This window comes from Dendropsophus ebraccatus, unplaced genomic scaffold (assembly GCF_027789765.1).
Source record: "Dendropsophus ebraccatus isolate aDenEbr1 unplaced genomic scaffold, aDenEbr1.pat pat_scaffold_83_ctg1, whole genome shotgun sequence".
In the NCBI taxonomy this organism is placed as follows: Eukaryota; Metazoa; Chordata; class Amphibia; order Anura; family Hylidae; genus Dendropsophus; species Dendropsophus ebraccatus.
This window is the reverse complement of record NW_027210439.1, coordinates 289999-315664: the sequence shown is the minus strand read 5'-3', so window position 1 is coordinate 315664 and position 25666 is coordinate 289999.

Below are 25666 nucleotides of genomic sequence, written 5' to 3'. Positions count from 1 at the left end.
GTGGGTTTTCTCTGCCGGCTTAAGAGATACACGTGAAACTAAAGCCGATCCTGGGTGCCTAGGGTGCCTGTCATCCAATCCGCACTGAATTTCATTTCTAGCACATAGCCAAAAAATCGCCCCATTGACTTACATTGGAGTGCAGAAAAGGTCATTTTTTCTCGGTCCCTTTAAGAGGTAGGAGTTAAACAAGCTTAGGTCTGCGGTGCCCAGGGGGGACCCCATCCAGCCCGCACTGAGTTTCATTCCTACCACCTTAGGAAAAAAAGTCATTATTTTGAGGCTTAGAAGTCATTTCTGCAATTCCCATAGAAAATCAACGGCGTCTCTATTCAATTGTGTGGAGCGCATATCAGGTGGGTTTTCTCTGCCGGCTTAAGAGATACACGTGAAACTAAAGCCGATCCTGGGTGCCTAGGGTGCCTGTCATCCAATCCGCACTGAATTTCATTTCTAGCACATAGCCAAAAAATCGCCCCATTGACTTACATTGGAGTGCAGAAAAGGTCATTTTTTCTCGGTCCCTTTAAGAGGTAGGAGTTAAACAAGCTTAGGTCTGCGGTGCCCAGGGGGGACCCCATCCAGCCCGCACTGAGTTTCATTCCTACCACCTTAGGAAAAAAAGTCATTATTTTGAGGCTTAGAAGTCATTTCTGCAATTCCCATAGAAAATCAACGGCGTCTCTATTCAATTGTGTGGAGCGCATATCAGGTGGGTTTTCTCTGCCGGCTTAAGAGATACACGTGAAACTAAAGCCGATCCTGGGTGCCTAGGGTGCCTGTCATCCAATCCGCACTGAATTTCATTTCTAGCACATAGCCAAAAAATCGCCCCATTGACTTACATTGGAGTGCAGAAAAGGTCATTTTTTCTCGGTCCCTTTAAGAGGTAGGAGTTAAACAAGCTTAGGTCTGCGGTGCCCAGGGGGGACCCCATCCAGCCCGCACTGAGTTTCATTCCTACCACCTTAGGAAAAAAAGTCATTATTTTGAGGCTTAGAAGTCATTTCTGCAATTCCCATAGAAAATCAACGGCGTCTCTATTCAATTGTGTGGAGCGCATATCAGGTGGGTTTTCTCTGCCGGCTTAAGAGATACACGTGAAACTAAAGCCGATCCTGGGTGCCTAGGGTGCCTGTCATCCAATCCGCACTGAATTTCATTTCTAGCACATAGCCAAAAAATCGCCCCATTGACTTACATTGGAGTGCAGAAAAGGTCATTTTTTCTCGGTCCCTTTAAGAGGTAGGAGTTAAACAAGCTTAGGTCTGCGGTGCCCAGGGGGGACCCCATCCAGCCCGCACTGAGTTTCATTCCTACCACCTTAGGAAAAAAAGTCATTATTTTGAGGCTTAGAAGTCATTTCTGCAATTCCCATAGAAAATCAACGGCGTCTCTATTCAATTGTGTGGAGCGCATATCAGGTGGGTTTTCTCTGCCGGCTTAAGAGATACACGTGAAACTAAAGCCGATCCTGGGTGCCTAGGGTGCCTGTCATCCAATCCGCACTGAATTTCATTTCTAGCACATAGCCAAAAAATCGCCCCATTGACTTACATTGGAGTGCAGAAAAGGTCATTTTTTCTCGGTCCCTTTAAGAGGTAGGAGTTAAACAAGCTTAGGTCTGCGGTGCCCAGGGGGGACCCCATCCAGCCCGCACTGAGTTTCATTCCTACCACCTTAGGAAAAAAAGTCATTATTTTGAGGCTTAGAAGTCATTTCTGCAATTCCCATAGAAAATCAACGGCGTCTCTATTCAATTGTGTGGAGCGCATATCAGGTGGGTTTTCTCTGCCGGCTTAAGAGATACACGTGAAACTAAAGCCGATCCTGGGTGCCTAGGGTGCCTGTCATCCAATCCGCACTGAATTTCATTTCTAGCACATAGCCAAAAAATCGCCCCATTGACTTACATTGGAGTGCAGAAAAGGTCATTTTTTCTCGGTCCCTTTAAGAGGTAGGAGTTAAACAAGCTTAGGTCTGCGGTGCCCAGGGGGGACCCCATCCAGCCCGCACTGAGTTTCATTCCTACCACCTTAGGAAAAAAAGTCATTATTTTGAGGCTTAGAAGTCATTTCTGCAATTCCCATAGAAAATCAACGGCGTCTCTATTCAATTGTGTGGAGCGCATATCAGGTGGGTTTTCTCTGCCGGCTTAAGAGATACACGTGAAACTAAAGCCGATCCTGGGTGCCTAGGGTGCCTGTCATCCAATCCGCACTGAATTTCATTTCTAGCACATAGCCAAAAAATCGCCCCATTGACTTACATTGGAGTGCAGAAAAGGTCATTTTTTCTCGGTCCCTTTAAGAGGTAGGAGTTAAACAAGCTTAGGTCTGCGGTGCCCAGGGGGGACCCCATCCAGCCCGCACTGAGTTTCATTCCTACCACCTTAGGAAAAAAAGTCATTATTTTGAGGCTTAGAAGTCATTTCTGCAATTCCCATAGAAAATCAACGGCGTCTCTATTCAATTGTGTGGAGCGCATATCAGGTGGGTTTTCTCTGCCGGCTTAAGAGATACACGTGAAACTAAAGCCGATCCTGGGTGCCTAGGGTGCCTGTCATCCAATCCGCACTGAATTTCATTTCTAGCACATAGCCAAAAAATCGCCCCATTGACTTACATTGGAGTGCAGAAAAGGTCATTTTTTCTCGGTCCCTTTAAGAGGTAGGAGTTAAACAAGCTTAGGTCTGCGGTGCCCAGGGGGGACCCCATCCAGCCCGCACTGAGTTTCATTCCTACCACCTTAGGAAAAAAAGTCATTATTTTGAGGCTTAGAAGTCATTTCTGCAATTCCCATAGAAAATCAACGGCGTCTCTATTCAATTGTGTGGAGCGCATATCAGGTGGGTTTTCTCTGCCGGCTTAAGAGATACACGTGAAACTAAAGCCGATCCTGGGTGCCTAGGGTGCCTGTCATCCAATCCGCACTGAATTTCATTTCTAGCACATAGCCAAAAAATCGCCCCATTGACTTACATTGGAGTGCAGAAAAGGTCATTTTTTCTCGGTCCCTTTAAGAGGTAGGAGTTAAACAAGCTTAGGTCTGCGGTGCCCAGGGGGGACCCCATCCAGCCCGCACTGAGTTTCATTCCTACCACCTTAGGAAAAAAAGTCATTATTTTGAGGCTTAGAAGTCATTTCTGCAATTCCCATAGAAAATCAAAGGCGTCTCTATTCAATTGTGTGGAGCGCATATCAGGTGGGTTTTCTCTGCCGGCTTAAGAGATACACGTGAAACTAAAGCCGATCCTGGGTGCCTAGGGTGCCTGTCATCCAATCCGCACTGAATTTCATTTCTAGCACATAGCCAAAAAATCGCCCCATTGACTTACATTGGAGTGCAGAAAAGGTCATTTTTTCTCGGTCCCTTTAAGAGGTAGGAGTTAAACAAGCTTAGGTCTGCGGTGCCCAGGGGGGACCCCATCCAGCCCGCACTGAGTTTCATTCCTACCACCTTAGGAAAAAAAGTCATTATTTTGAGGCTTAGAAGTCATTTCTGCAATTCCCATAGAAAATCAACGGCGTCTCTATTCAATTGTGTGGAGCGCATATCAGGTGGGTTTTCTCTGCCGGCTTAAGAGATACACGTGAAACTAAAGCCGATCCTGGGTGCCTAGGGTGCCTGTCATCCAATCCGCACTGAATTTCATTTCTAGCACATAGCCAAAAAATCGCCCCATTGACTTACATTGGAGTGCAGAAAAGGTCATTTTTTCTCGGTCCCTTTAAGAGGTAGGAGTTAAACAAGCTTAGGTCTGCGGTGCCCAGGGGGGACCCCATCCAGCCCGCACTGAGTTTCATTCCTACCACCTTAGGAAAAAAAGTCATTATTTTGAGGCTTAGAAGTCATTTCTGCAATTCCCATAGAAAATCAACGGCGTCTCTATTCAATTGTGTGGAGCGCATATCAGGTGGGTTTTCTCTGCCGGCTTAAGAGATACACGTGAAACTAAAGCCGATCCTGGGTGCCTAGGGCGCCTGTCATCCAATCCGCACTGAATTTCATTTCTAGCACATAGCCAAAAAATCGCCCCATTGACTTACATTGGAGTGCAGAAAAGGTCATTTTTTCTCGGTCCCTTTAAGAGGTAGGAGTTAAACAAGCTTAGGTCTGCGGTGCCCAGGGGGGACCCCATCCAGCCCGCACTGAGTTTCATTCCTACCACCTTAGGAAAAAAAGTCATTATTTTGAGGCTTAGAAGTCATTTCTGCAATTCCCATAGAAAATCAACGGCGTCTCTATTCAATTGTGTGGAGCGCATATCAGGTGGGTTTTCTCTGCCGGCTTAAGAGATACACGTGAAACTAAAGCCGATCCTGGGTGCCTAGGGTGCCTGTCATCCAATCCGCACTGAATTTCATTTCTAGCACATAGCCAAAAAATCGCCCCATTGACTTACATTGGAGTGCAGAAAAGGTCATTTTTTCTCGGTCCCTTTAAGAGGTAGGAGTTAAACAAGCTTAGGTCTGCGGTGCCCAGGGGGGACCCCATCCAGCCCGCACTGAGTTTCATTCCTACCACCTTAGGAAAAAAAGTCATTATTTTGAGGCTTAGAAGTCATTTCTGCAATTCCCATAGAAAATCAACGGCGTCTCTATTCAATTGTGTGGAGCGCATATCAGGTGGGTTTTCTCTGCCGGCTTAAGAGATACACGTGAAACTAAAGCCGATCCTGGGTGCCTAGGGTGCCTGTCATCCAATCCGCACTGAATTTCATTTCTAGCACATAGCCAAAAAATCGCCCCATTGACTTACATTGGAGTGCAGAAAAGGTCATTTTTTCTCGGTCCCTTTAAGAGGTAGGAGTTAAACAAGCTTAGGTCTGCGGTGCCCAGGGGGGACCCCATCCAGCCCGCACTGAGTTTCATTCCTACCACCTTAGGAAAAAAAGTCATTATTTTGAGGCTTAGAAGTCATTTCTGCAATTCCCATAGAAAATCAACGGCGTCTCTATTCAATTGTGTGGAGCGCATATCAGGTGGGTTTTCTCTGCCGGCTTAAGAGATACACGTGAAACTAAAGCCGATCCTAGGTGCCTAGGGTGCCTGTCATCCAATCCGCACTGAATTTCATTTCTAGCACATAGCCAAAAAATCGCCCCATTGACTTACATTGGAGTGCAGAAAAGGTCATTTTTTCTCGGTCCCTTTAAGAGGTAGGAGTTAAACAAGCTTAGGTCTGCGGTGCCCAGGGGGGACCCCATCCAGCCCGCACTGAGTTTCATTCCTACCACCTTAGGAAAAAAAGTCATTATTTTGAGGCTTAGAAGTCATTTCTGCAATTCCCATAGAAAATCAACGGCGTCTCTATTCAATTGTGTGGAGCGCATATCAGGTGGGTTTTCTCTGCCGGCTTAAGAGATACACGTGAAACTAAAGCCGATCCTGGGTGCCTAGGGTGCCTGTCATCCAATCCGCACTGAATTTCATTTCTAGCACATAGCCAAAAAATCGCCCCATTGACTTACATTGGAGTGCAGAAAAGGTCATTTTTTCTCGGTCCCTTTAAGAGGTAGGAGTTAAACAAGCTTAGGTCTGCGGTGCCCAGGGGGGACCCCATCCAGCCCGCACTGAGTTTCATTCCTACCACCTTAGGAAAAAAAGTCATTATTTTGAGGCTTAGAAGTCATTTCTGCAATTCCCATAGAAAATCAACGGCGTCTCTATTCAATTGTGTGGAGCGCATATCAGGTGGGTTTTCTCTGCCGGCTTAAGAGATACACGTGAAACTAAAGCCGATCCTGGGTGCCTAGGGTGCCTGTCATCCAATCCGCACTGAATTTCATTTCTAGCACATAGCCAAAAAATCGCCCCATTGACTTACATTGGAGTGCAGAAAAGGTCATTTTTTCTCGGTCCCTTTAAGAGGTAGGAGTTAAACAAGCTTAGGTCTGCGGTGCCCAGGGGGGACCCCATCCAGCCCGCACTGAGTTTCATTCCTACCACCTTAGGAAAAAAAGTCATTATTTTGAGGCTTAGAAGTCATTTCTGCAATTCCCATAGAAAATCAACGGCGTCTCTATTCAATTGTGTGGAGCGCATATCAGGTGGGTTTTCTCTGCCGGCTTAAGAGATACACGTGAAACTAAAGCCGATCCTGGGTGCCTAGGGTGCCTGTCATCCAATCCGCACTGAATTTCATTTCTAGCACATAGCCAAAAAATCGCCCCATTGACTTACATTGGAGTGCAGAAAAGGTCATTTTTTCTCGGTCCCTTTAAGAGGTAGGAGTTAAACAAGCTTAGGTCTGCGGTGCCCAGGGGGGACCCCATCCAGCCCGCACTGAGTTTCATTCCTACCACCTTAGGAAAAAAAGTCATTATTTTGAGGCTTAGAAGTCATTTCTGCAATTCCCATAGAAAATCAACGGCGTCTCTATTCAATTGTGTGGAGCGCATATCAGGTGGGTTTTCTCTGCCGGCTTAAGAGATACACGTGAAACTAAAGCCGATCCTGGGTGCCTAGGGTGCCTGTCATCCAATCCGCACTGAATTTCATTTCTAGCACATAGCCAAAAAATCGCCCCATTGACTTACATTGGAGTGCAGAAAAGGTCATTTTTTCTCGGTCCCTTTAAGAGGTAGGAGTTAAACAAGCTTAGGTCTGCGGTGCCCAGGGGGGACCCCATCCAGCCCGCACTGAGTTTCATTCCTACCACCTTAGGAAAAAAAGTCATTATTTTGAGGCTTAGAAGTCATTTCTGCAATTCCCATAGAAAATCAACGGCGTCTCTATTCAATTGTGTGGAGCGCATATCAGGTGGGTTTTCTCTGCCGGCTTAAGAGATACACGTGAAACTAAAGCCGATCCTGGGTGCCTAGGGTGCCTGTCATCCAATCCGCACTGAATTTCATTTCTAGCACATAGCCAAAAAATCGCCCCATTGACTTACATTGGAGTGCAGAAAAGGTCATTTTTTCTCGGTCCCTTTAAGAGGTAGGAGTTAAACAAGCTTAGGTCTGCGGTGCCCAGGGGGGACCCCATCCAGCCCGCACTGAGTTTCATTCCTACCACCTTAGGAAAAAAAGTCATTATTTTGAGGCTTAGAAGTCATTTCTGCAATTCCCATAGAAAATCAACGGCGTCTCTATTCAATTGTGTGGAGCGCATATCAGGTGGGTTTTCTCTGCCGGCTTAAGAGATACACGTGAAACTAAAGCCGATCCTGGGTGCCTAGGGTGCCTGTCATCCAATCCGCACTGAATTTCATTTCTAGCACATAGCCAAAAAATCGCCCCATTGACTTACATTGGAGTGCAGAAAAGGTCATTTTTTCTCGGTCCCTTTAAGAGGTAGGAGTTAAACAAGCTTAGGTCTGCGGTGCCCAGGGGGGACCCCATCCAGCCCGCACTGAGTTTCATTCCTACCACCTTAGGAAAAAAAGTCATTATTTTGAGGCTTAGAAGTCATTTCTGCAATTCCCATAGAAAATCAACGGCGTCTCTATTCAATTGTGTGGAGCGCATATCAGGTGGGTTTTCTCTGCCGGCTTAAGAGATACACGTGAAACTAAAGCCGATCCTGGGTGCCTAGGGTGCCTGTCATCCAATCCGCACTGAATTTCATTTCTAACACATAGCCAAAAAATCGCCCCATTGACTTACATTGGAGTGCAGAAAAGGTCATTTTTTCTCGGTCCCTTTAAGAGGTAGGAGTTAAACAAGCTTAGGTCTGCGGTGCCCAGGGGGGACCCCATCCAGCCCACACTGAGTTTCATTCCTACCACCTTAGGAAAAAAAGTCATTATTTTGAGGCTTAGAAGTCATTTCTGCAATTCCCATAGAAAATCAACGGCGTCTCTATTCAATTGTGTGGAGCGCATATCAGGTGGGTTTTCTCTGCCGGCTTAAGAGATACACGTGAAACTAAAGCCGATCCTGGGTGCCTAGGGTGCCTGTCATCCAATCCGCACTGAATTTCATTTCTAGCACATAGCCAAAAAATCGCCCCATTGACTTACATTGGAGTGCAGAAAAGGTCATTTTTTCTCGGTCCCTTTAAGAGGTAGGAGTTAAACAAGCTTAGGTCTGCGGTGCCCAGGGGGGACCCCATCCAGCCCGCACTGAGTTTCATTCCTACCACCTTAGGAAAAAAAGTCATTATTTTGAGGCTTAGAAGTCATTTCTGCAATTCCCATAGAAAATCAACGGCGTCTCTATTCAATTGTGTGGAGCGCATATCAGGTGGGTTTTCTCTGCCGGCTTAAGAGATACACGTGAAACTAAAGCCGATCCTGGGTGCCTAGGGTGCCTGTCATCCAATCCGCACTGAATTTCATTTCTAGCACATAGCCAAAAAATCGCCCCATTGACTTACATTGGAGTGCAGAAAAGGTCATTTTTTCTCGGTCCCTTTAAGAGGTAGGAGTTAAACAAGCTTAGGTCTGCGGTGCCCAGGGGGGACCCCATCCAGCCCGCACTGAGTTTCATTCCTACCACCTTAGGAAAAAAAGTCATTATTTTGAGGCTTAGAAGTCATTTCTGCAATTCCCATAGAAAATCAACGGCGTCTCTATTCAATTGTGTGGAGCGCATATCAGGTGGGTTTTCTCTGCCGGCTTAAGAGATACACGTGAAACTAAAGCCGATCCTGGGTGCCTAGGGTGCCTGTCATCCAATCCGCACTGAATTTCATTTCTAGCACATAGCCAAAAAATCGCCCCATTGACTTACATTGGAGTGCAGAAAAGGTCATTTTTTCTCGGTCCCTTTAAGAGGTAGGAGTTAAACAAGCTTAGGTCTGCGGTGCCCAGGGGGGACCCCATCCAGCCCGCACTGAGTTTCATTCCTACCACCTTAGGAAAAAAAGTCATTATTTTGAGGCTTAGAAGTCATTTCTGCAATTCCCATAGAAAATCAACGGCGTCTCTATTCAATTGTGTGGAGCGCATATCAGGTGGGTTTTCTCTGCCGGCTTAAGAGATACACGTGAAACTAAAGCCGATCCTGGGTGCCTAGGGTGCCTGTCATCCAATCCGCACTGAATTTCATTTCTAGCACATAGCCAAAAAATCGCCCCATTGACTTACATTGGAGTGCAGAAAAGGTCATTTTTTCTCGGTCCCTTTAAGAGGTAGGAGTTAAACAAGCTTAGGTCTGCGGTGCCCAGGGGGGACCCCATCCAGCCCGCACTGAGTTTCATTCCTACCACCTTAGGAAAAAAAGTCATTATTTTGAGGCTTAGAAGTCATTTCTGCAATTCCCATAGAAAATCAACGGCGTCTCTATTCAATTGTGTGGAGCGCATATCAGGTGGGTTTTCTCTGCCGGCTTAAGAGATACACGTGAAACTAAAGCCGATCCTGGGTGCCTAGGGTGCCTGTCATCCAATCCGCACTGAATTTCATTTCTAGCACATAGCCAAAAAATCGCCCCATTGACTTACATTGGAGTGCAGAAAAGGTCATTTTTTCTCGGTCCCTTTAAGAGGTAGGAGTTAAACAAGCTTAGGTCTGCGGTGCCCAGGGGGGACCCCATCCAGCCCGCACTGAGTTTCATTCCTACCACCTTAGGAAAAAAAGTCATTATTTTGAGGCTTAGAAGTCATTTCTGCAATTCCCATAGAAAATCAACGGCGTCTCTATTCAATTGTGTGGAGCGCATATCAGGTGGGTTTTCTCTGCCGGCTTAAGAGATACACGTGAAACTAAAGCCGATCCTGGGTGCCTAGGGTGCCTGTCATCCAATCCGCACTGAATTTCATTTCTAGCACATAGCCAAAAAATCGCCCCATTGACTTACATTGGAGTGCAGAAAAGGTCATTTTTTCTCGGTCCCTTTAAGAGGTAGGAGTTAAACAAGCTTAGGTCTGCGGTGCCCAGGGGGGACCCCATCCAGCCCGCACTGAGTTTCATTCCTACCACCTTAGGAAAAAAAGTCATTATTTTGAGGCTTAGAAGTCATTTCTGCAATTCCCATAGAAAATCAACGGCGTCTCTATTCAATTGTGTGGAGCGCATATCAGGTGGGTTTTCTCTGCCGGCTTAAGAGATACACGTGAAACTAAAGCCGATCCTGGGTGCCTAGGGTGCCTGTCATCCAATCCGCACTGAATTTCATTTCTAGCACATAGCCAAAAAATCGCCCCATTGACTTACATTGGAGTGCAGAAAAGGTCATTTTTTCTCGGTCCCTTTAAGAGGTAGGAGTTAAACAAGCTTAGGTCTGCGGTGCCCAGGGGGGACCCCATCCAGCCCGCACTGAGTTTCATTCCTACCACCTTAGGAAAAAAAGTCATTATTTTGAGGCTTAGAAGTCATTTCTGCAATTCCCATAGAAAATCAACGGCGTCTCTATTCAATTGTGTGGAGCGCATATCAGGTGGGTTTTCTCTGCCGGCTTAAGAGATACACGTGAAACTAAAGCCGATCCTGGGTGCCTAGGGTGCCTGTCATCCAATCCGCACTGAATTTCATTTCTAGCACATAGCCAAAAAATCGCCCCATTGACTTACATTGGAGTGCAGAAAAGGTCATTTTTTCTCGGTCCCTTTAAGAGGTAGGAGTTAAACAAGCTTAGGTCTGCGGTGCCCAGGGGGGACCCCATCCAGCCCGCACTGAGTTTCATTCCTACCACCTTAGGAAAAAAAGTCATTATTTTGAGGCTTAGAAGTCATTTCTGCAATTCCCATAGAAAATCAACGGCGTCTCTATTCAATTGTGTGGAGCGCATATCAGGTGGGTTTTCTCTGCCGGCTTAAGAGATACACGTGAAACTAAAGCCGATCCTGGGTGCCTAGGGTGCCTGTCATCCAATCCGCACTGAATTTCATTTCTAGCACATAGCCAAAAAATCGCCCCATTGACTTACATTGGAGTGCAGAAAAGGTCATTTTTTCTCGGTCCCTTTAAGAGGTAGGAGTTAAACAAGCTTAGGTCTGCGGTGCCCAGGGGGGACCCCATCCAGCCCGCACTGAGTTTCATTCCTACCACCTTAGGAAAAAAAGTCATTATTTTGAGGCTTAGAAGTCATTTCTGCAATTCCCATAGAAAATCAACGGCGTCTCTATTCAATTGTGTGGAGCGCATATCAGGTGGGTTTTCTCTGCCGGCTTAAGAGATACACGTGAAACTAAAGCCGATCCTGGGTGCCTAGGGTGCCTGTCATCCAATCCGCACTGAATTTCATTTCTAGCACATAGCCAAAAAATCGCCCCATTGACTTACATTGGAGTGCAGAAAAGGTCATTTTTTCTCGGTCCCTTTAAGAGGTAGGAGTTAAACAAGCTTAGGTCTGCGGTGCCCAGGGGGGACCCCATCCAGCCCGCACTGAGTTTCATTCCTACCACCTTAGGAAAAAAAGTCATTATTTTGAGGCTTAGAAGTCATTTCTGCAATTCCCATAGAAAATCAACGGCGTCTCTATTCAATTGTGTGGAGCGCATATCAGGTGGGTTTTCTCTGCCGGCTTAAGAGATACACGTGAAACTAAAGCCGATCCTGGGTGCCTAGGGTGCCTGTCATCCAATCCGCACTGAATTTCATTTCTAGCACATAGCCAAAAAATCGCCCCATTGACTTACATTGGAGTGCAGAAAAGGTCATTTTTTCTCGGTCCCTTTAAGAGGTAGGAGTTAAACAAGCTTAGGTCTGCGGTGCCCAGGGGGGACCCCATCCAGCCCGCACTGAGTTTCATTCCTACCACCTTAGGAAAAAAAGTCATTATTTTGAGGCTTAGAAGTCATTTCTGCAATTCCCATAGAAAATCAACGGCGTCTCTATTCAATTGTGTGGAGCGCATATCAGGTGGGTTTTCTCTGCCGGCTTAAGAGATACACGTGAAACTAAAGCCGATCCTGGGTGCCTAGGGTGCCTGTCATCCAATCCGCACTGAATTTCATTTCTAGCACATAGCCAAAAAATCGCCCCATTGACTTACATTGGAGTGCAGAAAAGGTCATTTTTTCTCGGTCCCTTTAAGAGGTAGGAGTTAAACAAGCTTAGGTCTGCGGTGCCCAGGGGGGACCCCATCCAGCCCGCACTGAGTTTCATTCCTACCACCTTAGGAAAAAAAGTCATTATTTTGAGGCTTAGAAGTCATTTCTGCAATTCCCATAGAAAATCAACGGCGTCTCTATTCAATTGTGTGGAGCGCATATCAGGTGGGTTTTCTCTGCCGGCTTAAGAGATACACGTGAAACTAAAGCCGATCCTGGGTGCCTAGGGTGCCTGTCATCCAATCCGCACTGAATTTCATTTCTAGCACATAGCCAAAAAATCGCCCCATTGACTTACATTGGAGTGCAGAAAAGGTCATTTTTTCTCGGTCCCTTTAAGAGGTAGGAGTTAAACAAGCTTAGGTCTGCGGTGCCCAGGGGGGACCCCATCCAGCCCGCACTGAGTTTCATTCCTACCACCTTAGGAAAAAAAGTCATTATTTTGAGGCTTAGAAGTCATTTCTGCAATTCCCATAGAAAATCAACGGCGTCTCTATTCAATTGTGTGGAGCGCATATCAGGTGGATTTTCTCTGCCGGCTTAAGAGATACACGTGAAACTAAAGCCGATCCTGGGTGCCTAGGGTGCCTGTCATCCAATCCGCACTGAATTTCATTTCTAGCACATAGCCAAAAAATCGCCCCATTGACTTACATTGGAGTGCAGAAAAGGTCATTTTTTCTCGGTCCCTTTAAGAGGTAGGAGTTAAACAAGCTTAGGTCTGCGGTGCCCAGGGGGGACCCCATCCAGCCCGCACTGAGTTTCATTCCTACCACCTTAGGAAAAAAAGTCATTATTTTGAGGCTTAGAAGTCATTTCTGCAATTCCCATAGAAAATCAACGGCGTCTCTATTCAATTGTGTGGAGCGCATATCAGGTGGGTTTTCTCTGCCGGCTTAAGAGATACACGTGAAACTAAAGCTGATCCTGGGTGCCTAGGGTGCCTGTCATCCAATCCGCACTGAATTTCATTTCTAGCACATAGCCAAAAAATCGCCCCATTGACTTACATTGGAGTGCAGAAAAGGTCATTTTTTCTCGGTCCCTTTAAGAGGTAGGAGTTAAACAAGCTTAGGTCTGCGGTGCCCAGGGGGGACCCCATCCAGCCCGCACTGAGTTTCATTCCTACCACCTTAGGAAAAAAAGTCATTATTTTGAGGCTTAGAAGTCATTTCTGCAATTCCCATAGAAAATCAACGGCGTCTCTATTCAATTGTGTGGAGCGCATATCAGGTGGGTTTTCTCTGCCGGCTTAAGAGATACACGTGAAACTAAAGCCGATCCTGGGTGCCTAGGGTGCCTGTCATCCAATCCGCACTGAATTTCATTTCTAGCACATAGCCAAAAAATCGCCCCATTGACTTACATTGGAGTGCAGAAAAGGTCATTTTTTCTCGGTCCCTTTAAGAGGTAGGAGTTAAACAAGCTTAGGTCTGCGGTGCCCAGGGGGGACCCCATCCAGCCCGCACTGAGTTTCATTCCTACCACCTTAGGAAAAAAAGTCATTATTTTGAGGCTTAGAAGTCATTTCTGCAATTCCCATAGAAAATCAACGGCGTCTCTATTCAATTGTGTGGAGCGCATATCAGGTGGGTTTTCTCTGCCGGCTTAAGAGATACACGTGAAACTAAAGCCGATCCTGGGTGCCTAGGGTGCCTGTCATCCAATCCGCACTGAATTTCATTTCTAGCACATAGCCAAAAAATCGCCCCATTGACTTACATTGGAGTGCAGAAAAGGTCATTTTTTCTCGGTCCCTTTAAGAGGTAGGAGTTAAACAAGCTTAGGTCTGCGGTGCCCAGGGGGGACCCCATCCAGCCCGCACTGAGTTTCATTCCTACCACCTTAGGAAAAAAAGTCATTATTTTGAGGCTTAGAAGTCATTTCTGCAATTCCCATAGAAAATCAACGGCGTCTCTATTCAATTGTGTGGAGCGCATATCAGGTGGGTTTTCTCTGCCGGCTTAAGAGATACACGTGAAACTAAAGCCGATCCTGGGTGCCTAGGGTGCCTGTCATCCAATCCGCACTGAATTTCATTTCTAGCACATAGCCAAAAAATCGCCCCATTGACTTACATTGGAGTGCAGAAAAGGTCATTTTTTCTCGGTCCCTTTAAGAGGTAGGAGTTAAACAAGCTTAGGTCTGCGGTGCCCAGGGGGGACCCCATCCAGCCCGCACTGAGTTTCATTCCTACCACCTTAGGAAAAAAAGTCATTATTTTGAGGCTTAGAAGTCATTTCTGCAATTCCCATAGAAAATCAACGGCGTCTCTATTCAATTGTGTGGAGCGCATATCAGGTGGGTTTTCTCTGCCGGCTTAAGAGATACACGTGAAACTAAAGCCGATCCTGGGTGCCTAGGGTGCCTGTCATCCAATCCGCACTGAATTTCATTTCTAGCACATAGCCAAAAAATCGCCCCATTGACTTACATTGGAGTGCAGAAAAGGTCATTTTTTCTCGGTCCCTTTAAGAGGTAGGAGTTAAACAAGCTTAGGTCTGCGGTGCCCAGGGGGGACCCCATCCAGCCCGCACTGAGTTTCATTCCTACCACCTTAGGAAAAATAGTCATTATTTTGAGGCTTAGAAGTCATTTCTGCAATTCCCATAGAAAATCAACGGCGTCTCTATTCAATTGTGTGGAGCGCATATCAGGTGGGTTTTCTCTGCCGGCTTAAGAGATACACGTGAAACTAAAGCCGATCCTGGGTGCCTAGGGTGCCTGTCATCCAATCCGCACTGAATTTCATTTCTAGCACATAGCCAAAAAATCGCCCCATTGACTTACATTGGAGTGCAGAAAAGGTCATTTTTTCTCGGTCCCTTTAAGAGGTAGGAGTTAAACAAGCTTAGGTCTGCGGTGCCCAGGGGGGACCCCATCCAGCCCGCACTGAGTTTCATTCCTACCACCTTAGGAAAAAAAGTCATTATTTTGAGGCTTAGAAGTCATTTCTGCAATTCCCATAGAAAATCAACGGCGTCTCTATTCAATTGTGTGGAGCGCATATCAGGTGGGTTTTCTCTGCCGGCTTAAGAGATACACGTGAAACTAAAGCCGATCCTGGGTGCCTAGGGTGCCTGTCATCCAATCCGCACTGAATTTCATTTCTAGCACATAGCCAAAAAATCGCCCCATTGACTTACATTGGAGTGCAGAAAAGGTCATTTTTTCTCGGTCCCTTTAAGAGGTAGGAGTTAAACAAGCTTAGGTCTGCGGTGCCCAGGGGGGACCCCATCCAGCCCGCACTGAGTTTCATTCCTACCACCTTAGGAAAAAAAGTCATTATTTTGAGGCTTAGAAGTCATTTCTGCAATTCCCATAGAAAATCAACGGCGTCTCTATTCAATTGTGTGGAGCGCATATCAGGTGGGTTTTCTCTGCCGGCTTAAGAGATACACGTGAAACTAAAGCCGATCCTGGGTGCCTAGGGTGCCTGTCATCCAATCCGCACTGAATTTCATTTCTAGCACATAGCCAAAAAATCGCCCCATTGACTTACATTGGAGTGCAGAAAAGGTCATTTTTTCGCGGTCCCTTTAAGAGGTAGGAGTTAAACAAGCTTAGGTCTGCGGTGCCCAGGGGGGACCCCATCCAGCCCGCACTGAGTTTCATTCCTACCACCTTAGGAAAAAAAGTCATTATTTTGAGGCTTAGAAGTCATTTCTGCAATTCCCATAGAAAATCAACGGCGTCTCTATTCAATTGTGTGGAGCGCATATCAGGTGGGTTTTCTCTGCCGGCTTAAGAGATACACGTGAAACTAAAGCCGATCCTGGGTGCCTAGGGTGCCTGTCATCCAATCCGCACTGAATTTCATTTCTAGCACATAGCCAAAAAATCGCCCCATTGACTTACATTGGAGTGCAGAAAAGGTCATTTTTTCTCGGTCCCTTTAAGAGGTAGGAGTTAAACAAGCTTAGGTCTGCGGTGCCCAGGGGGGACCCCATCCAGCCCGCACTGAGTTTCATTCCTACCACCTTAGGAAAAAAAGTCATTATTTTGAGGCTTAGAAGTCATTTCTGCAATTCCCATAGAAAATCAACGGCGTCTCTATTCAATTGTGTGGAGCGCATATCACGTGGGTTTTCTCTGCCGGCTTAAGAGATACACGTGAAACTAAAGCCGATCCTGGGTGCCTAGGGTGCCTGTCATCCAATCCGCACTGAATTTCATTTCTAGCACATAGCCAAAAAATCGCCCCATTGACTTACATTGGAGTGCAGAAAAGGTCATTTTTTCTCGGTCCCTTTAAGAGGTAGGAGTTAAACAAGCTTAGGTCTGCGGTGCCCAGGGGGGACCCCATCCAGCCCGCACTGAGTTTCATTCCTACCACCTTAGGAAAAAAAGTCATTATTTTGAGGCTTAGAAGTCATTTCTGCAATTCCCATAGAAAATCAACGGCGTCTCTATTCAATTGTGTGGAGCGCATATCAGGTGGGTTTTCTCTGCCGGCTTAAGAGATACACGTGAAACTAAAGCCGATCCTGGGTGCCTAGGGTGCCTGTCATCCAATCCGCACTGAATTTCATTTCTAGCACATAGCCAAAAAATCGCCCCATTGACTTACATTGGAGTGCAGAAAAGGTCATTTTTTCTCGGTCCCTTTAAGAGGTAGGAGTTAAACAAGCTTAGGTCTGCGGTGCCCAGGGGGGACCCCATCCAGCCCGCACTGAGTTTCATTCCTACCACCTTAGGAAAAAAAGTCATTATTTTGAGGCTTAGAAGTCATTTCTGCAATTCCCATAGAAAATCAACGGCGTCTCTATTCAATTGTGTGGAGCGCATATCAGGTGGGTTTTCTCTGCCGGCTTAAGAGATACACGTGAAACTAAAGCCGATCCTGGGTGCCTAGGGTGCCTGTCATCCAATCCGCACTGAATTTCATTTCTAGCACATAGCCAAAAAATCGCCCCATTGACTTACATTGGAGTGCAGAAAAGGTCATTTTTTCTCGGTCCCTTTAAGAGGTAGGAGTTAAACAAGCTTAGGTCTGCGGTGCCCAGGGGGGACCCCATCCAGCCCGCACTGAGTTTCATTCCTACCACCTTAGGAAAAAAAGTCATTATTTTGAGGCTTAGAAGTCATTTCTGCAATTCCCATAGAAAATCAACGGCGTCTCTATTCAATTGTGTGGAGCGCATATCAGGTGGGTTTTCTCTGCCGGCTTAAGAGATACACGTGAAACTAAAGCCGATCCTGGGTGCCTAGGGTGCCTGTCATCCAATCCGCACTGAATTTCATTTCTAGCACATAGCCAAAAAATCGCCCCATTGACTTACATTGGAGTGCAGAAAAGGTCATTTTTTCTCGGTCCCTTTAAGAGGTAGGAGTTAAACAAGCTTAGGTCTGCGGTGCCCAGGGGGGACCCCATCCAGCCCGCACTGAGTTTCATTCCTACCACCTTAGGAAAAAAAGTCATTATTTTGAGGCTTAGAAGTCATTTCTGCAATTCCCATAGAAAATCAACGGCGTCTCTATTCAATTGTGTGGAGCGCATATCAGGTGGGTTTTCTCTGCCGGCTTAAGAGATACACGTGAAACTAAAGCCGATCCTGGGTGCCTAGGGTGCCTGTCATCCAATCCGCACTGAATTTCATTTCTAGCACATAGCCAAAAAATCGCCCCATTGACTTACATTGGAGTGCAGAAAAGGTCATTTTTTCTCGGTCCCTTTAAGAGGTAGGAGTTAAACAAGCTTAGGTCTGCGGTGCCCAGGGGGGACCCCATCCAGCCCGCACTGAGTTTCATTCCTACCACCTTAGGAAAAAAAGTCATTATTTTGAGGCTTAGAAGTCATTTCTGCAATTCCCATAGAAAATCAACGGCGTCTCTATTCAATTGTGTGGAGCGCATATCAGGTGGGTTTTCTCTGCCGGCTTAAGAGATACACGTGAAACTAAAGCCGATCCTGGGTGCCTAGGGTGCCTGTCATCCAATCCGCACTCAATTTCATTTCTAGCACATAGCCAAAAAATCGCCCCATTGACTTACATTGGAGTGCAGAAAAGGTCATTTTTTCTCGGTCCCTTTAAGAGGTAGGAGTTAAACAAGCTTAGGTCTGCGGTGCCCAGGGGGGACCCCATCCAGCCCGCACTGAGTTTCATTCCTACCACCTTAGGAAAAAAAGTCATTATTTTGAGGCTTAGAAGTCATTTCTGCAATTCCCATAGAAAATCAACGGCGTCTCTATTCAATTGTGTGGAGCGCATATCAGGTGGGTTTTCTCTGCCGGCTTAAGAGATACACGTGAAACTAAAGCCGATCCTGGGTGCCTAGGGTGCCTGTCATCCAATCCGCACTGAATTTCATTTCTAGCACATAGCCAAAAAATCGCCCCATTGACTTACATTGGAGTGCAGAAAAGGTCATTTTTTCTCGGTCCCTTTAAGAGGTAGGAGTTAAACAAGCTTAGGTCTGCGGTGCCCAGGGGGGACCCCATCCAGCCCGCACTGAGTTTCATTCCTACCACCTTAGGAAAAAAAGTCATTATTTTGAGGCTTAGAAGTCATTTCTGCAATTCCCATAGAAAATCAACGGCGTCTCTATTCAATTGTGTGGAGCGCATATCAGGTGGGTTTTCTCTGCCGGCTTAAGAGATACACGTGAAACTAAAGCCGATCCTGGGTGCCTAGGGTGCCTGTCATCCAATCCGCACTGAATTTCATTTCTAGCACATAGCCAAAAAATCGCCCCATTGACTTACATTGGAGTGCAGAAAAGGTCATTTTTTCTCGGTCCCTTTAAGAGGTAGGAGTTAAACAAGCTTAGGTCTGCGGTGCCCAGGGGGGACCCCATCCAGCCCGCACTGAGTTTCATTCCTACCACCTTAGGAAAAATCAATTGTGTGGAGCGCATATCAGGTTTTCTCTGCCGGCTTAAGAGATACACGTGAAACTAAAGCCGATCCTGGGTGCCTAGGGTGCCTGTCATCCAATCCGCACTGAATTTCATTTCTAGCACATAGCCAAAAAATCGCCCCATTGACTTACATTGGAGTGCAGAAAAGGTCATTTTTTCTCGGTCCCTTTAAGAGGTAGGAGTTAAACAAGCTTAGGTCTGCGGTGCCCAGGGGGGACCCCATCCAGCCCGCACTGAGTTTCATTCCTACCACCTTAGGAAAAAAAGTCATTATTTTGAGGCTTAGAAGTCATTTCTGCAATTCCCATAGAAAATCAACGGCGTCTCTATTCAATTGTGTGGAGCGCATATCAGGTGGGTTTTCTCTGCCGGCTTAAGAGATACACGTGAAACTAAAGCCGATCCTGGGTGCCTAGGGTGCCTGTCATCCAATCCGCACTGAATTTCATTTCTAGCACATAGCCAAAAAATCGCCCCAATGACTTACATTGGAGTGCAGAAAAGGTCATTTTTTCTCGGTCCCTTTAAGAGGTAGGAGTTAAACAAGCTTAGGTCTGCGGTGCCCAGGGGGGACCCCATCCAGCCCGCACTGAGTTTCATTCCTACCACCTTAGGAAAAAAAGTCATTATTTTGAGGCTTAGAAGTCATTTCTGCAATTCCCATAGAAAATCAACGGCGTCTCTATTCAATTGTGTGGAGCGCATATCAGGTGGGTTTTCTCTGCCGGCTTAAGAGATACACGTGAAACTAAAGCCGATCCTGGGTGCCTAGGGTGCCTGTCATCCAATCCGCACTGAATTTCATTTCTAGCACATAGCCAAAAAATCGCCCCATTGACTTACATTGGAGTGCAGAAAAGGTCATTTTTTCTCGGTCCCTTTAAGAGGTAGGAGTTAAACAAGCTTAGGTCTGCGGTGCCCAGGGGGGACCCCATCCAGCCCGCACTGAGTTTCATTCCTACCACCTTAGGAAAAAAAGTCATTATTTTGAGGCTTAGAAGTCATTTCTGCAATTCCCATAGAAAATCAACGGCGTCTCTATTCAATTGTGTGGAGCGCATATCAGGTGGGTTTTCTCTGCCGGCTTAAGAGATACACGTGAAACTAAAGCCGATCCTGGGTGCCTAGGGTGCCTGTCATCCAATCCGCACTGAATTTCATTTCTAGCACATAGCCAAAAAATCGCCCCATTGACTTACATTGGAGTGCAGAAAAGGTCATTTTTTCTCGGTCCCTTTAAGAGGTAGGAGTTAAACAAGCTTAGGTCTGCGGTGCCCAGGGGGGACCCCATCCAGCCCGCACTGAGTTTCATTCCTACCACCTTAGGAAAAAAAGTCATTATTTTCCTTAGAATTTCTGGTCCAATTTGGGTCATATTGGTAGCGCCTAAGGTGGGTTTTCCTGCCGATCAGGTGAAAAAAGCCGATTCCCCTAGGGTGCCAGTCATCCAATCCGCACTGTCATTTCTAGCAAGCCAGATTGAAAACATTACAGAAGTCCCCTCGGTCCCAATTTAAAAGAGCCCGGTGAGCAAATTTCCTGAAAAAAAAGTCATTTTTTGAGGCTTAGAAGTCATCTTCTCAGTTCAATCATTCAATTGTGGAGCGCATATCACACTGCCTTGAGATACATGAGCCCGATCAAGCCTAGGGTGCCTGTCATAAAACATTTTTTCACATAGCCAATCGCTTGACTTAAAACTTCTCTTTAAGAGGTAGGAGTTAAACAAGCTTTCTGCGCCCAGGGGGGACCCAAGCACTGAGTTTCATTCTACCACCTTAGGAGAAAAAGTCATTATTTTGAGGCTTAGAGTCATTGCAATTCCTAAACGGCGAATTAGATTGGGTTGGGTTTAGATAAATGAAAAACTGTAAATCCGCCTGAATTACAGTGCAGCCAAAAACATTTCTTACATTGGAGTGCAGAAAAGGTCATTTTTTCCCTTTAAGAGGTGAGAAACAAGGTCCGACCTCCAGCCCGCAAAGTTTCATTCCTACCTTAGGAAAAAAAGTCATTTTGAGAAGTCATTTCTGCAATGTAGAAATCAAGTCTCTATTCAAAAGCGCATATCAGGTGGGTTTTCTCTGCCGGCTTAAGAGATACACGTGACTAAAGCCGATCATGCCAGGGTGCCTGTCATCCAATTTGCATTTCTAGCAATAGCCAAAAAATCGCCCCAGACTTACATTGGAGTAAAAGGTCATTTTTCGGTTAAGAGGTAGTAAGGGTCTGAGGGGGGAGCCAGCACTGAGTTTCATTCCTACCACCTTAGGAAAAAAAGTCATTATTTTGAGGCTTAGAAGTCATTTCTGCAATTCCCATAGAAAATCAACGGCGTCTCTATTCAATTGTGTGGAGCGCATATCAGGTGGGTTTTCTCTGCCGGCTTAAGAGATACACGTGAAACTAAAGCCGATCCTGGGTGCCTAGGGTGCCTGTCATCCAATCCGCACTGAATTTCATTTCTAGCACATAGCCAAAAAATCGCCCCATTGACTTACATTGGAGTGCAGAAAAGGTCATTTTTTCTCGGTCCCTTTATGAGGTAGGAGTTAAACAAGCTTAGGTCTGCGGTGCCCAGGGGGGACCCCATCCAGCCCGCACTGAGTTTCATTCCTACCACCTTAGGAAAAAAAGTCATTATTTTGAGGCTTAGAAGTCATTTCTGCAATTCCCATAGAAAATCAACGGCGTCTCTATTCAATTGTGTGGAGCGCATATCAGGTGGGTTTTCTCTGCCGGCTTAAGAGATACACGTGAAACTAAAGCCGATCCTGGGTGCCTAGGGTGCCTGTCATCCAATCCGCACTGAATTTCATTTCTAGCACATAGCCAAAAAATCGCCCCATTGACTTACATTGGAGTGCAGAAAAGGTCATTTTTTCTCGGTCCCTTTAAGAGGTAGGAGTTAAACAAGCTTAGGTCTGCGGTGCCCAGGGGGGACCCCATCCAGCCCGCACTGAGTTTCATTCCTACCACCTTAGGAAAAAAAGTCATTATTTTGAGGCTTAGAAGTCATTTCTGCAATTCCCATAGAAAATCAACGGCGTCTCTATTCAATTGTGTGGATCGCATATCAGGTGGGTTTTCTCTGCCGGCTTAAGAGATACACGTGAAACTAAAGCCGATCCTGGGTGCCTAGGGTGCCTGTCATCCAATCCGCACTGAATTTCATTTCTAGCACATAGCCAAAAAATCGCCCCATTGACTTACATTGGAGTGCAGAAAAGGTCATTTTTTCTCGGTCCCTTTAAGAGGTAGGAGTTAAACAAGCTTAGGTCTGCGGTGCCCAGGGGGGACCCCATCCAGCCCACACTGAGTTTCATTCCTACCACCTTAGGAAAAAAAGTCATTATTTTGAGGCTTAGAAGTCATTTCTGCAATTCCCATAGAAAATCAACGGCGTCTCTATTCAATTGTGTGGAGCGCATATCAGGTGGGTTTTCTCTGCCGGCTTAAGAGATACACGTGAAACTAAAGCCGATCCTGGGTGCCTAGGGTGCCTGTCATCCAATCCGCACTGAATTTCATTTCTAGCACATAGCCAAAAAATCGCCCCATTGACTTACATTGGAGTGCAGAAAAGGTCATTTTTTCTCGGTCCCTTTAAGAGGTAGGAGTTAAACAAGCTTAGGTCTGCGGTGCCCAGGGGGGACCCCATCCAGCCCGCACTGAGTTTCATTCCTACCACCTTAGGAAAAAAAGTCATTATTTTGAGGCTTAGAAGTCATTTCTGCAATTCCCATAGAAAATCAACGGCGTCTCTATTCAATTGTGTGGAGCGCATATCAGGTGGGTTTTCTCTGCCGGCTTAAGAGATACACGTGAAACTAAAGCCGATCCTGGGTGCCTAGGGTGCCTGTCATCCAATCCGCACTGAATTTCATTTCTAGCACATAGCCAAAAAATCGCCCCATTGACTTACATTGGAGTGCAGAAAAGGTCATTTTTTCTCGGTCCCTTTAAGAGGTAGGAGTTAAACAAGCTTAGGTCTGCGGTGCCCAGGGGGGACCCCATCCAGCCCGCACTGAGTTTCATTCCTACCACCTTAGGAAAAAAAGTCATTATTTTGAGGCTTAGAAGTCATTTCTGCAATTCCCATAGAAAATCAACGGCGTCTCTATTCAATTGTGTGGAGCGCATATCAGGTGGGTTTTCTCTGCCGGCTTAAGAGATACACGTGAAACTAAAGCCGATCCTGGGTGCCTAGGGTGCCTGTCATCCAATCCGCACTGAATTTCATTTCTAGCACATAGCCAAAAAATCGCCCCATTGACTTACATTGGAGTGCAGAAAAGGTCATTTTTTCTCGGTCCCTTTAAGAGGTAGGAGTTAAACAAGCTTAGGTCTGCGGTGCCCAGGGGGGACCCCATCCAGCCCGCACTGAGTTTCATTCCTACCACCTTAGGAAAAAAAGTCATTATTTTGAGGCTTAGAAGTCATTTCTGCAATTCCCATAGAAAATCAACGGCGTCTCTATTCAATTGTGTGGAGCGCATATCAGGTGGGTTTTCTCTGCCGGCTTAAGAGATACACGTGAAACTAAAGCCGATCCTGGGTGCCTAGGGTGCCTGTCATCCAATCCGCACTGAATTTCATTTCTAGCACATAGCCAAAAAATCGCCCCATTGACTTACATTGGAGTGCAGAAAAGGTCATTTTTTCTCGGTCCCTTTAAGAGGTAGGAGTTAAACAAGCTTAGGTCTGCGGTGCCCAGGGGGGACCCCATCCAGCCCGCACTGAGTTTCATTCCTACCACCTTAGGAAAAAAAGTCATTATTTTGAGGCTTAGAAGTCATTTCTGCAATTCCCATAGAAAATCAACGGCGTCTCTATTCAATTGTGTGGAGCGCATATCAGGTGGGTTTTCTCTGCCGGCTTAAGAGATACACGTGAAACTAAAGCCGATCCTGGGTGCCTAGGGTGCCTGTCATCCAATCCGCACTGAATTTCATTTCTAGCACATAGCCAAAAAATCGCCCCATTGACTTACATTGGAGTGCAGAAAAGGTCATTTTTTCTCGGTCCCTTTAAGAGGTAGGAGTTAAACAAGCTTAGGTCTGCGGTGCCCAGGGGGGACCCCATCCAGCCCGCACTGAGTTTCATTCCTACCACCTTAGGAAAAAAAGTCATTATTTTGAGGCTTAGAAGTCATTTCTGCAATTCCCATAGAAAATCAACGGCGTCTCTATTCAATTGTGTGGAGCGCATATCAGGTGGGTTTTCTCTGCCGGCTTAAGAGATACACGTGAAACTAAAGCCGATCCTGGGTGCCTAGGGTGCCTGTCATCCAATCCGCACTGAATTTCATTTCTAGCACATAGCCAAAAAATCGCCCCATTGACTTACATTGGAGTGCAGAAAAGGTCATTTTTTCTCGGTCCCTTTAAGAGGTAGGAGTTAAACAAGCTTAGGTCTGCGGTGCCCAGGGGGGACCCCATCCAGCCCGCACTGAGTTTCATTCCTACCACCTTAGGAAAAAAAGTCATTATTTTGAGGCTTAGAAGCCATTTCTGCAATTCCCATAGAAAATCAACGGCGTCTCTATTCAATTGTGTGGAGCGCATATCAGGTGGGTTTTCTCTGCCGGCTTAAGAGATACACGTGAAACTAAAGCCGATCCTGGGTGCCTAGGGTGCCTGTCATCCAATCCGCACTGAATTTCATTTCTAGCACATAGCCAAAAAATCGCCCCATTGACTTACATTGGAGTGCAGAAAAGGTCATTTTTTCTCGGTCCCTTTAAGAGGTAGGAGTTAAACAAGCTTAGGTCTGCGGTGCCCAGGGGGGACCCCATCCAGCCCGCACTGAGTTTCATTCCTACCACCTTAGGAAAAAAAGTCATTATTTTGAGGCTTAGAAGTCATTTCTGCAATTCCCATAGAAAATCAACGGCGTCTCTATTCAATTGTGTGGAGCGCATATCAGGTGGGTTTTCTCTGCCGGCTTAAGAGATACACGTGAAACTAAAGCCGATCCTGGGTGCCTAGGGTGCCTGTCATCCAATCCGCACTGAATTTCATTTCTAGCACATAGCCAAAAAATCGCCCCATTGACTTACATTGGAGTGCAGAAAAGGTCATTTTTTCTCGGTCCCTTTAAGAGGTAGGAGTTAAACAAGCTTAGGTCTGCGGTGCCCAGGGGGGACCCCATCCAGCCCGCACTGAGTTTCATTCCTACCACCTTAGGAAAAAAAGTCATTATTTTGAGGCTTAGAAGTCATTTCTGCAATTCCCATAGAAAATCAACGGCGTCTCTATTCAATTGTGTGGAGCGCATATCAGGCGGGTTTTCTCTGCCGGCTTAAGAGATACACGTGAAACTAAAGCCGATCCTGGGTGCCTAGGGTGCCTGTCATCCAATCCGCACTGAATTTCATTTCTAGCACATAGCCAAAAAATCGCCCCATTGACTTACATTGGAGTGCAGAAAAGGTCATTTTTTCTCGGTCCCTTTAAGAGGTAGGAGTTAAACAAGCTTAGGTCTGCGGTGCCCAGGGGGGACCCCATCCAGCCCGCACTGAGTTTCATTCCTACCACCTTAGGAAAAAAAGTCATTATTTTGAGGCTTAGAAGTCATTTCTGCAATTCCCATAGAAAATCAACGGCGTCTCTATTCAATTGTGTGGAGCGCATATCAGGTGGGTTTTCTCTGCCGGCTTAAGAGATACACGTGAAACTAAAGCCGATCCTGGGTGCCTAGGGTGCCTGTCATCCAATCCGCACTGAATTTCATTTCTAGCACATAGCCAAAAAATCGCCCCATTGACTTACATTGGAGTGCAGAAAAGGTCATTTTTTCTCGGTCCCTTTAAGAGGTAGGAGTTAAACAAGCTTAGGTCTGCGGTGCCCAGGGGGGACCCCATC